Below are 13,753 nucleotides of genomic sequence, written 5' to 3' on the forward strand. Positions count from 1 at the left end.
AAACTTCTAATGATTTTCACTTTATTTCAGTGATTAAGTAATTCTGACTCGTGAAGATGAAATTATGGGGAAAAAAGCAAGTTTTTTTCAAACACGGATTACAAACACAAGCAACACTACTTTTTTACCAAATGACCATAAAACATTGATTTTTAAACTATTTTGCCATAAATTATTTTGTAGCAAATTGATGCGGATGAAAAGTATGTGATATACCCTGGGAACAGCCTCCACACTGAATCATATGACCCCAGAAGAGCTGTCAACATTCTGGTTGCTAGTGACCTGAGGTACTTCCACAAAGATTAAAGATATGAATATAACTAAAAACAAAACACTTAAATTCACTTAACAACGTCCTGGTGTCAGAATCCTTTTGAGTGAAACACAGCCACGCTTCAAACAATTTAGTCTTAGGCATTTTAACCATGTTTAAGGTAGCTACTAGCGTGCAAGTATAATGTTAACTAGTGATGGCACATGAAGTGCGGTAATGCTTCAGTTGCTTGAGCACCAGAGGGCAAATATTTAAAATCGACAGCTCAGGCGGGTAAGTGGCACCGAAATCTGCATTACAGTATGATGCAGTACGTACCAATCGTATAGGAACCAGTGTCATATTGGCACCGTGTTTCACTACTCATCCCTACTTCCCGCGCTATAAAAATTTGGCTAATTATGTCACCAAGATTTCAAAATGCCACGGGTGTTCCAAAATACGGTACATCGAAAATACCTCAGCATATCGTATTACTGTGCATGCCTACACAAATTTGCCGCCATCAGGTTACAAGCCCACAAAACGTGTATATAAACAGTGCGACCCCCACTAAATAGTTAGCATGCTATCTTGGGTAAAGGCCTATTAACTGAAGTAATAATCATTAGAACAGAGGAAGCCACCCTCTCCAGTCATTTCCATAAGCGTTTATCATTTTCCCATCATTCTCTAACCTTCTACAAAGCGATAACTGATAGGAGGGGGGGGGCAGCTTGGGACAGATTCAGCTGTACTCCAATTGATGACCACAGTTAATGAAATAGATCTTAACTGTGAGAAAAAAGGAGTTAAGGCAGCTCTGACATCACACCCAGCTCTGGGCCTCGAGGGCAGAAGCGACGCATTTTTGTCTGCGAAACCGGGGGTGGGGCACCACTTAGCTGCGTCACGCGTGTTCAAACAGCACCCTACTTGTTCGTTCGGAGCCAACTTTCACGTCTCTCCGGCTTTTCCGCTGCCGAGCCGCCTCGCACGCCCAGCACCGCCGACAGTTCGACAGAAAAGCATCCGCTAACTTTGGAGAGTGAGAGTGAGCAATGGGATTAGGGCGGCCCTGCTTGCCGGTGACGCCCTCATTCACTTCCTGGGTGAATAACAGCCTGAACAGTACTGAGCTACCTGCCAAGCGGGAGGCTTCATTTTAGCCTCTGGTGTTATTTTGGGTCCCTTCGCATGTACAGAAGTCCATCTGCTGCAGTGCTGCCTGGGGAAGGTGGAGAGCTGCAGGCCCAGTAACACAACCCTGATCCTCCCCACCAGTAGAAGTGAGGGGTCAAGGTTAAGGATCCAGCCCTTAACGGAACAGGCTGCTGTGAAGAGGAGCAGAGAACGGGAGCAGCCCAGGGGCTCCTTAAGCGAATATGAAAGAATAGACCCCTGGGACAGAGGGAGGTAGGAATAAAGGGAGGAGGAACCCAGGCCTCACTGCCTGACTCAGAAGATGCGCCCTCAGCCTATCAAAGGACAAATTCTCCCCGCTAGTGTTGTGCCGGCCTGCTAGCGCCCCTTCAGGATGATGCAAAGCCCATTATGAGGTCCGGTAATGGATAAGCTGAGCCTTGCCGATGGCAGGAAATTGTCTGGGCCTTGGAGGAAGCAGCACCGTGATGCGCTTGCAAAAAAGGCAGCTTATCTTGTCAGAGCCACAGAGCGTATCGGGGATGAACACGGGGACCAGTTCAGACCAGCCTCTCCCCCCGGCAGGCGCAGAAAGAGCTGCTTGAGGAGGGATGCTTTGGGGCAGACTACCTAAAACCCCCTCTCCTGTCCTGCCACCACCCAGGAGGGTTCAAGGGCACAAAGGTACACGACAGGCCCCCGTGGAACAGACTCAAACAGAAGTCAGACCACAGAGCAAAAAGACAAACAATTCATTATATCACACATGCTATATCGATAAATATTGGGAGACCTGGATGTTACACCAACAGGAACTTTTATGACACCCCATTCTAAATCCAAATGCATCAATATGGAGTTGGTCCCCACTTTGCTGGTAAAACAGCTGCCACTCTTCTGGGAAGACTTTAGGGAAGAAGTCTCATACGCACACACACACACAAAAAAATACATACACACACACACACACAGTGACAAAAAAAAAGTTAAGCACCCAGACAGAATGGTGGAAATAACATCAGTGTTATTAGTGCTATATAGAAAATAAAATGAAATAAAATTAACTCCCTGAAGGGGAGGCAGGAGGTGACTTTAGGGGGACGGGGCACCCCCCTGATATAATGGTAGGGGAAACACTGGACATGAATCTACACCATGTGAAAGTTCATGTGACTGTATTGCAACCATTATAATATCAGAACAAATGGACAACAGAGTTGGCAGTATGAGCCCTCTAGATTGGAACTGGGTTTGAATTGACGCCCGACCTGATCCCACACATGTTCGATTGGGGAATGATTCGGGGACCTGGCTGGCCACGAGAAGACCTCAACATATCTATGTCGTCATCATAGACACACATGCCATGTGGGGACAGGTGTTGTCTTGTTTAAAGACACCAGGGTGCTGTCTCAGGAGGGGTAAGACATGCGGACGCAGGATGTCACTGACGTGCCGTCAGGGTCCCCCGAATCACTACCAGAGATGACCTAAAGTCATACCCTATGGCTCCCCACACCTAGGATGTTAGGAATAACACCAGTGTGTCCAATTGACAGAATTGGTCCTCTCCCCTCCATGCTGCTATACGCGCACACAATGGTCATATGTGGCAATGTAGAACATGATCACTGAACATGATACGATGTCATTCATCATCAGTCCATGCCTCCTGGTTACGGCACTACTCCACTGTATATTATACAAAACAAACAAACAAACACACACACACACACACACACACACACACAGTGTGTCCGTATGTACGGACACACGCAGACACACACACACAGGCTTTGAACCCCCAGCTACCTATTTTTCTCCCCTCAAAATTGTTCCCACATTCAGTTATCCAAAACTGAATCTATCCAACATGCAAATATCAAGTAGATACCTTTGGGGGGGGGGGGGGGTGTAATTAAAGAGAGTCAGGTTTCCCGTCACCACCCAGTCCGCCCAATAACACGCTCATGTAACGGCGAGACTGGAAACACTGCAACGATGCTGCCAAGCTCCCGCCCATTCCTCTCTGGCCCAAACCCATGGAAAAATATTAGGGGGGGCAGGCTTAAAAATCTGCTTTCCAAATCCAAATCACCATTGCTGGGGAAAAACATCTCACATCTGGCACTGTGGCAGTGGGAGGGAGCCACTGCAACAGCTACATTAGAGCAGGAACAAACCACTTATCTATCCGTTCTTCAAAAGCGCTTCCAGAATGGACTGACTGACAGCCCACGTGCCCTCAGACTTTAGGCTTTCCAACTCTCGTTAAAGGCGTGAACAAGAATGAGGCCCAACTGTGCAGCCTGTACGAGTCGCCCTTTCTTGTGGTTTCTGTTGCCTACCTGATAAATACACCCGTCTTCAACCTCCTCTACAGTAATTTAGCTCAGCAATAAGCCAGAATATCAAGATAAAGGCACAGAAAAAAAATTAGGTTCTTGAAACAAGAGCAGCACACCATAGCCTTTGTGAGGAAAGTATGAGAGAGAGACCCTGGGTCCCTGAATTCGCTCTGCCTGCACTTTGCACCCACGAACCTTTTATGCCCAGTCCCTTTTCTCAAAGAACATGTTTAAACACTTAATGGCAACCAGAATGTTTCACCTGAGATTCAACTTTCAACTGCTAAGCAGGGCAGGAAGATGTGTACTACAAATGATCAACATAAAATGAGAGATTAACCATTATCAGGACACTCAAAAACAGGCATTCATTTGGGTGGGAGCATCCTATAACTTTTTGTTTTTGGACAGATCAATCGGCCTCAGAGTGCGGACCCTCTCCCTTTCATCAACGCTCTCCCCCCATCCCACAGATCCGATACCCTTCAGACACTAGGCTGCAGTTTCCCTCCTTTTGGCAATACAACATGGAGTGGCTACATCCAGCAGGGGAAACGGCAATCTACTGGCACCACACAAGTCAGACCAGTTTCTCCCCCCCACCTAAACTGTGCGTTGTGGGTTGGGGGGTGGGGGGGGTTAGGGTCCATGTACACACAAGGTGAACCCCCTCCAAGCAAAGGAGTGGCGAGCGTCATGAACAGAAAAGAATAGGTATGAGCACCCCCCAAAACCAGACTGCCGCCGCACCCCCAGGTCAAATCCAGAAAATATTTTACATGACACAAGGGACACAGGAAAAAAAAGGAAAAATGTAAAAATTAAGATCGCTTGTTTGGGTTGAACAATAGCATTATGACTTATGGCAGGGCAGTGAGAAGCTGGGTGGAAGACCCCCCCCCCCCCACAGCTCCAGCAAATAACTCAGGGTTTGTCAGGCATGTTGATGCCTCTTTGGATCGGATGGTATTTCGCACGCTGGGACAAGAGCAAAGGTCACAGAGCGCCGTCAGGACCATAATGTCGGTGAAGCCAAGCGTACATTGGCCCTATGCCCCCCCCCTTGACTAGAGCACCCTGTGACCTCCCCACTCCCCGCTACCCACCCAACCTCACAGACCCCTCCCAACTCCCCAGAGTCTCGCATTGTCTGTGCTGGCTAATTATTCCCAGACCGGCCCGGTCAAACCCCACCCCTGGGGCAGTGGGGGGGCACTTGAAAGGCTAGATGTGAGCTCCCTGCTGGTCCATGCTGAAGGAATTCCTCTGCCAACAAGTTTTCTGTTGCTTGCTTTTTATGATTTTTTTTTTAAACACACACACACACACACACACACACACATTACACATTTAATGGGAATTAGGATTTTAGCCTCAAACTTATTTGTTAAATAAAAAGTTAACATTTTTATCACATTTCCCTTGGCTCTGCATTTGCTTTCCCGATGTTTCCATGGCAACAGGTATGCCTTAACCCTTCCATGCATTAGAATAGCTAAAAATGGCGTGTCGCGCTACACACCAAGTCACAATGATAACCGGGGCTGCTGTAAGAACGACACACGGGACTGTTTAACCCCTGAGCCACACACAATGGGCCACCACTGAGGCCCCTATGATTCAGGGGTCCCACACGGGACGGAGGAAAAAAACAGAGAGGAGGAGGAAGTGAGAAAGAGAGAAGCAGGTTAGTGTAGGCCCTACGCCATTTCACACTCTCCCCACCAAAGTATATTCCTCTGTGTGTCTTGAATTATGGGCCCCGTCGGACGCCTTCCAGCAAACAAACTGTGACCCTCCTGAACACAAAGCCAGGGGTTTCCAAAGACACAATGATGACAGCAAGATGAAGAGCCACGGCACATGGGCCAAGGGAGCAGTCTACCAGCGTGCAGGAATTCCTCCAAACTTTGGGAGGGGAGAAACGTAACTGGGTGGGGTACACTGGTGTGAAATCAGGGAATTTTTTCCTCGGGATGTAATGAAGTATTGTACCTACACACACACATCAGACTCAGAAAGAAACAAAAACACTTTGATGGTTCTTAATTAGACAGTTACTGCACAAACATGGGCTTTTTACTTTGCAGTTAGAGTGTAAAGACTGTAAGGAATAAACAGACAGCAAAGGCCAGGAAGACTGGAGGAGAAATGAATCTCAGCCCCTATACATGAGGCCACCTCCACAAAAGCACAAGCCATTTCACTTTGCGCCCCCCCCCCCCCCCCCCGGCAGACAGCACAGCATGGTAGGCTGGAGGGGGGGAGGGGGGAGACGAGCTCAACATATTTCTGTGCTTATCTAAGCCAGCGCTGTCCAGGTCTGGTTCTAGAGGTCCAGAGTTCAGCAGCTTCAGTCAGACCCTCCATTCTGCACTCTCACATAATTACTGGCCCTGTGAGTCACCTTGCCAATTATTTCAAGTGTCATACAGGCTACAGTCAAAATATAAGCCAAAAGATACGAGCTTCTCTGTGGGTCAGGCTTGGATAATTTTGTGGCAGGCTTTTGCAGGCAGCCCCCAACCCCCAACCCACAAAACCACCACACTTGAGCTTTCCTCATGGGGGCCAGGTTTATCAGTGCATCTCACAGAGTTGCTTCGCTTTTCCCTCAGGCAAGAGCCTTCCTTAAATGCTGTTTTCGATCGTTTTTATTTACAGGCAGGTGCTTGGACTCCTGAATTATTTAAATTCCCCTCGATAAAAACCAAAAAAAAAAAAACCTGCAGAGGCAGAGAGATCACAATATACTCTGAGTCAGGGGATGAAGGGATTCTTGAGTCGCTCATCAAAGGCAGCGCACGACCAACAAGTCCAACTGCTAAAACACCTCAACGGCGCATGTAAAGGGGCTTGCGGATCTTCGTGATCCACGTGCACAATGCGAAATCGCATGCTGGGTAGCAAAGCATCATGATCGTGCCGGAGGCAAAAGATTCTTCTACCCCCTGCTCTGAACCATAAAATATTTTTTTCAAAATGCATTTCAGAAATTAAAAAAAAAGAGATAACACTTTACTTGACAGGGCAGAAATACTTAGTAATAACTCTTATTACTGAAGTATCAATTATAAACAAATCATGAACAAATATAGTTGCTACTTGGGATTAAAGATGCATCATGATTCATTAATGATGAACAAACATGAGATCAGTATTTTGCTCGTGCTATTCTTTACTTGTTCCTACAGTAGTTCCTTCAGTAGCTTGCAGAGGTTTACAGAATTAAATGCAGTAACAAATATAGTAGCTCCTGTGGATGAAAGATGCATCGTGATTCATTAACGATGTACAAACAGGAGATCAGTATTTTGCTTGTGTTATTTTTTACTTGTTCCTACAGTAGTTCCTTAGTAGTTCACAAAGATTTACAGAATTAATAGATAGTAACAAATACAGTAGCTGCATGAGATAAAACATGGGTCACGATTAAATAATGATGTATTAGCATGAGATCAGCATGTAACTAAGACTTAGGTTTGTGATTAATTAATACATAATCGTGTAAGACTATTATTTGTGCCCCATCAAGTAAAGTGTTACCAAAAAAAATTTATATTGAGTATACTTTGGCACACAGAACAATGCATCTCACTGGTCCACATAGCATCGAAGACTGAGAAGACCAACGTGAAAGTCAACATTAAACCAAACTCTTACCCTCAGATAGATAAAACATTGTCTAAGCAGGTGAGGCTTTATGGGAGAGGGGGGGGGCGCACAAGCTCATGCCGACTGCTCATTTATCACAGTCTAGTATAAAAGCTGACTCTCATGCTTTAATGCTGAGGGGGAGGAACCGGGACCAGATCAAGCCTTTAATTCGCACCAAGACAACAGAATGTCCATATGCAAGCAAGTAAACTATCATATGCGCGGAGGTGGGGCCAAACATCACCTGCCATGTCTCCGTAGGTCACGGCTAGAGGTTGGCATCCAGATGTGGGAGAAGATTCGGCAGAGGCGAGAGCACACCGCACACTCCTATGCAAGAAAACACAGGAAGCCCTTCACACCTCCAAGACACTGCGAAAAGGGGAGATCTGTGCTATCCAAAGCCTTTTCCAGCTCTTTCCAACTTCCAACTCATTACTTCCACACAAGGCAAGGAAAATGGCGGCGGAGAAGACAGATCTGTCTCACAGAAGTATGCAAGGGAGGGCCAGGACACAGCAGAGTCTCGAGTTGGCCCAGACCCAGGGCTAAAAATATGACCTGAATAGTAAAGTGTGCAAACCATGGGGTTGGGGGGGGGACTCTGCAGTGTAGAACAAAACCAGTACTGCAGTGACACTGTGCTTCTACAGGGCAGGAGAACATAGACACATTTCCCACCTCCAGGCTCAAGCAGGCCTGTGTCCTAACGGGAGGACGCTCTGCTGAAATGCTGCATGTATTCGGGGGCACCGATCTCAAAATGAGCTTTCAGAGAACAAAGACTACCCAAATAAATAAATACGCTTGTTATACTCACAAAGGCCCGACCACAATCAAGCATGTTTTAACTACATGTTGTTGTGTTTATTTTCTGTTCTTCTCCGAGACAGGGAGGCAGGTAACATCTGACATTTTACTGATCTGGATGCCCTTCAAAGTGCCACCTCCATGAAAAAGTCAGCGGTTTAAAATGAAGAAAAAAAAACTCCTCACTCATGCAGAAAGTGGGGGAATCTTCACCAAATGTTAAAAAGAAACAAATAAGTCGAAAGAAACATATTAAAATGAATGACATTACACAAAACTCCCTTATAATTCCATTATTTTTTATTTGCAATGACAGGCATCAAAACCACCTTATGTACTGTACTGTTTTCAGCAAATACAACATAATTGCTCATATATTCCAACCCCTGCAAAAATATTATATATATAAAAAAAAAAACTTTTTCTAAGGATGTGGTACTTGATTGAGCATGCAGCCACAGCCAGCAGCCACGGCCACGAGCTCGGCGTGTGCAAATGCAGCAGTGACATTCCCGGGCAGCTGAGAAAATGCCACAGACGCATGTGAACATGTCCCATAGAGCAAGCCTACTGCACGGGGGGGTGGTCCACCACGAAAAGGACATGTACCAACAGGTCTCGCCGGCAAGCACAAGCCCTGGGAGCAAGTCAGCCCTACAGGCAAAATAGGTAGCCACCTATGGGACGGACACACGCACACCATTCCCTCAACCAGGCACCATCCAGAGTAAAAATGTTCAACAGACAGTTAAACCTGAAGAATTCACTTTCACATTTGGCTGTAAGTGGGTAGGGGTTCATGATGAAATATATGAACTGCGGAGGGGGGACGGGGGGCGGTAACTTTTGGAGCATCATTAAAAATGTGATGAACAATTACGAAAAATTACCTACAAATAATTTGATGCAAACAGCAAACCTTTATTAATAAAATCCTTTAGTATATGCCTATCTGCTTTAACAAAAGGTTACATCTGTTTTTCAAAAGCAGACAAATTCACATGACTTTATACCCCCCTCTTGCGCAGATGCGTTCCGGGCACCATGAATAAATATCAATACCATGAAGAGCAATTTATATAACCGACGACCATAAAACCCCCAACCACACACACACACACAAACCAGCTGGTTATTTGAGGCCGTAATCAAAGCAGTAGTTACCGCCAGATTCTGGAGCCTTCACCTAATGAGGCGGTGGGGGAGGGAAGGGAAAAAACCGCAATTAGGAGCAGCTAACCCGCAGTACGAAAAGGCAAGTCCAGAGTCGCAGCAACGAGACAGCGCCGGGCAAGGGAGACGAGTGCTGAGAAGCGAGGGTAGGGTAGGGACTGTCCCAGGGCCAAATTACAGGTGCTTTACAGGAGCCACCTGGTCAGGTAGCTCGGACCGCACAGCCCGCCGCTTAACGAGACGTTGTACAGGTGTTTGTGTTTACAGTGCAAACGACGGCAAGCCCCGCTTCTGGCTGCCGCCGCCTCTCATAACATGCGACGCCGGGCATTAGTAACAGCAACGCAAACACTGACTGCGGCGATTAATTAAACCAGTGTAAACGGCGCTATCGCAGCTGCCATGGGAGCTTATCAGCAGCAAATAAACTGTTCACCGCACGGAAAGTGACCGCAGATTTCACATCACCGCATCCAAGCCCTTCCTACTCGTTGTGTAATATTACTCATCCACCTTCAAAATTCTTTACATAAGTGCACGACATACTTTATTTTAAATTAAGTCTTCAGTTTTCCAGATGTTGATAGGCGAAGAGTTCAGCAATAAACTTTGATTTCAAAACTCTTGGGAACGACGAAAGATTACAGGGACTTGACTAACGTACGGACAGAATATAAACTACAGCCACTGCATGCGTATTTAAGTCGTCTGTCCAAAATCATTTACCACAAAGCAGCGGGAAAGTCTACCATCTAAACAATGCCGTTTCGCTTTCACAGTCCATCCAGCTGCAGAGGTTTAAATCAAACATCCACAGGGGATCTTAGACAATACTGGATCCAGCGTCTTTAATACCGAAATGATGGATAGCACTTTTCATCTCAGTATGCTAATACAGTATCTTGACTGAAGTAATTTCATCATCTGCTTATGTTCCGCTTTAAAACGGTAGCCACGTTCATACCCACAGCTGCAGAAAGTCATTTATCAAGCCTAAAATAGTGCATATCATCACACAACTCAATGGGTTCTTAATATCCTGGAGAGATAAGTGCAATTAGTGACTTACTTTAATATTGGCCAAAAGATTCACTGTTGATGTGCAAGGGTTATTTACAAAACCACATGCATTTAATACTATATCTGTACTTGCTACAAAACCAATAACTCAACCAGGCCATTAAGTATCTGTGTGTACACATTAATTTAATTTAAATCGTTGGACAGATGCTGTCCCACATGGTTAAACCGCTAGTCGTCAGTTTAATCCCTTTTGTAACTCGACTTTGTTTTTAACGAGCGCCTTATCGGTACGACTTCGAGTTCCACCTGGGATTAATGTAGAAAATCTTCCCCGTGTTTGGCCATTTATTCATTGCATGTAATATAGCCTATAGTAATTTTAATGCGCATAACCTACAAGTCGTAGGTAAAGTTTCATAACACTGATATTTATCTAAATGGGGGTGGAGCGCTGCCTTTGTCTTCCAATACAAGACGATCAGTCTTCGATTAGGTCAATAAACCAGTCAGTTTTGCTTTGCCCTACTAAGTCATTCTCCAGGAACAGGGAAGACTCCGCCGATGGCAGAACTGGGAGAGACATGCATAGATAAAATAGTTTTTACTTGACCCAAATCCAAATGTTCACAAAGATGTGGGTCCGATCTTCCAGAGGGACCGCATGCATCGCCCCAGCAAACGCGTTGCTTTTAGTCTATTAAAATGTATGAGACTCCAAACACTGGCACTTAACGCAGTCGGATTCAGCTCTCCAGTTCAGCGACAGTGTCGGCGCAGTGGCCCCTGTCCAAATTCTATACACATAGATCCGCCACTTTGCGCTCATATCTGTGCAACCTCATTTTTCCAACTGCATCAGTTCGGGACGCAAAGGCTTAACATCAGAAAAAATAGACACCGGGATTAACTTTTTCTGGTGTCTTCTGCTGTAATGCGGGTTTATCTTGTACAACATATAGGCTAATATATGTGATCCATCGCAGAGGTCACAAATTTAAAATGCACAATTAAGCAAAAGTAAATTAAATATTCTCTTCTCTTGCACCGTACAGAAATCCTTAATAGACGGTATCCGCTGCAAGGTATGCGTTGAAAACGTACGCAAACATTTGAAGACCTATCTAAATGTATATTTACTTAAAGAGCAGAGACTACCTGGAAATCAACACAACAACTTTATGATCTGTAAATAACCAATATGCTCGTTGTGAATAACCGCAGGATTTCATCAAACCCGAAACCACTTACAGCTACATTTATATAAACCTTAGTCAACCGAGCGGTATGCCAATCATAACACTTGGTAGGCAAATTAACCAAGACGACAGCAGACAAAAAGAAATAAGGCAGGCAGCGGATGCACGATCTGCGCACGGACACGATCGCCACGGAATCACTAATATGCTAGAGAGATTTAGCAAGTAACTCGATCGATACTGCTTAAGTCGGACAAGTGATTAACAGCAAATTCAAAAAATTACGGCCACTGCTGGCTATAATAAGGCTATAATAATAGAGTAATAAGGTCATTGATTGGGGGGAAAAATCAAAACGATCAAGAGGTCCCGTGAGAAACCAGTCACTCCCCCGGTACATAAAAATAAATAGTTTGTAGTCTAACCTGGGGCGATGGAACAAAAACACTGATTTCAGGCCTATCCAAAACCGCATCCTGTTTATTCTGCAATAGTTTATAACATTGCGATAGAAATGCAACCAGGAGTTAACGCTGAAGCCGGCAGTACAGCCGAGGAAGATGCCGAATTGGGCAGCGGGTGTTCAGTCTTTGGACACGCCAGACTCCGCATGCCATCATGTTCTTACAAATCATAAAACACTGACACCTCTACAGTTTTCAATTAATCCACACGTAAACTGCATTTAGGTGCAAATATATTAAATGCCGTTTTAACTGTTAAAAAACACACCCCGTTGTTTTTAACTATATCCAAAATAAATGGGTTTGGGGACAGCGGCATGCTTGGAATTGTTTTAAAGCAAATAAACCTCATGTTGGTTAACTATTGCTGCCGCGTTTTATTTTAGGTTTACGGAAAACAGATTAGCTCTAAGCGAACAAATAATCAAATAAGCGAGTGCCGATCGGGATCGGCGGCGGTTCTCCGGGTTTCCGCAGTGAAATGATTGCATTCCTTGGGAGTCGTGGAGGCAGAGACCCTGCGCGCAGTAACGCGGCGACCCGCGGCTGCCGAAACGCCAACTCCCGCAAACAGTTTTAGGGAAAAGCGGAGACCGCGGACACCGGATCAAACTGCGGCACGATGAGCGCGGAATGCAAAGTTTACTGCTCCGGGTTAAGGGCTGCATTGATTGTGAAACATTCTCCCCCGAAACAATTTCTCACACGTACAACCACATACAAAATATACACGTACGTACTGCCCGTTCCCAAAACATTCCGAAGCCCCTAACAAAAAAAAAAAAAAAAAAAAAAGCCTTCAAGATTGGGGAATATCATCAATTCCGAAACTGAATATTTTTTTCAATCCAAACCAACTTAACATTCTAAACCAAAACAGCGTTAAGGAACGGCAGAAGAATCCATGTAATACTTACAGAATCACGTACTTATGTCAGATATCCTTGCATCCATAGATAAATTCCCAAACTTGCAAACATTCCCAGTGCCGTACCCGGCGCACCCTCGCGGAGCTCCGCTACCGTCTGCGACCAGACTGCAACGCGAACGGAGCGCTGTGTGCTGCCGGCTTCCAATGCAAAGGCAGCCTCTCTCTGAGCGGCCAACGCTGCGCCGCCGCACTGCCCTCTTTCGCCTGTAGGCGGCGTTGCCCAAAATACTCCGAGAGGTCCTGCGTAAAAAGGCGACGGATAGGCTTAAAAGGGCAATGGCATCATGCTATTGAACATTATTGCAGTGCGACCCCACAGCTCTAGGTAGAGTGTAATTATTTTATTGCTATGTGGATAACTTGAATGTTGAATTTATAACTCAATGTATAGGCATATTAATAAACTGTATATGCCTGTAGTTGTAATGCACCAACTTATGAGGTACTTTTCTGGTTTAAAAAATAATTCTTCGTAAAACTAAATTATTACATTATTACACACATATTTATGTATATATTTATATATTCATTGCATAGGCTACATAATATTTATACTAACAGGAGATTCAACATCGCCCGGTTTGATTAAGATGGCTTTACAAATTGCCGATATTTAAAAATGAAATCTGATTTTCCAGCATCAGTTTAAGGCCATAATTAAAGCACCGCATATGAACTGTCATAACCTGGACATAAAGGACATGTGCTTTTACTCCAGGATGTAAAAGTGTGCGGTGTTACGGTCTGCCCTG

General features: G+C 45.2%; 1 protein-coding gene across 2 annotated transcripts in view; it reads right to left on the bottom strand.

Moving 5' to 3' along the window:
• LOC111851714 (plexin-A1-like) overlaps positions 1-13,168 on the bottom strand; it is a 145,845-nt gene extending 132,677 nt beyond the window's left edge. The window contains exon 1 of one of the 2 annotated variants that reach the window (XM_072715431.1): positions 13,000-13,168. The gene's annotated coding sequence lies outside the window, so the exon portion shown is untranslated. Of the gene's footprint in view, positions 1-12,987 lie in introns of both variants that reach the window. The other variant, XM_072715430.1, reaches the window with a different exon arrangement.
• Between the last annotated feature and the right edge of the window lie 585 nt (positions 13,169-13,753).

The sequence above is a fragment of the Paramormyrops kingsleyae genome, chromosome 8 (genome assembly GCF_048594095.1).
Source record: "Paramormyrops kingsleyae isolate MSU_618 chromosome 8, PKINGS_0.4, whole genome shotgun sequence".
Lineage (NCBI taxonomy): Eukaryota > Metazoa > Chordata > Actinopteri > Osteoglossiformes > Mormyridae > Paramormyrops > Paramormyrops kingsleyae.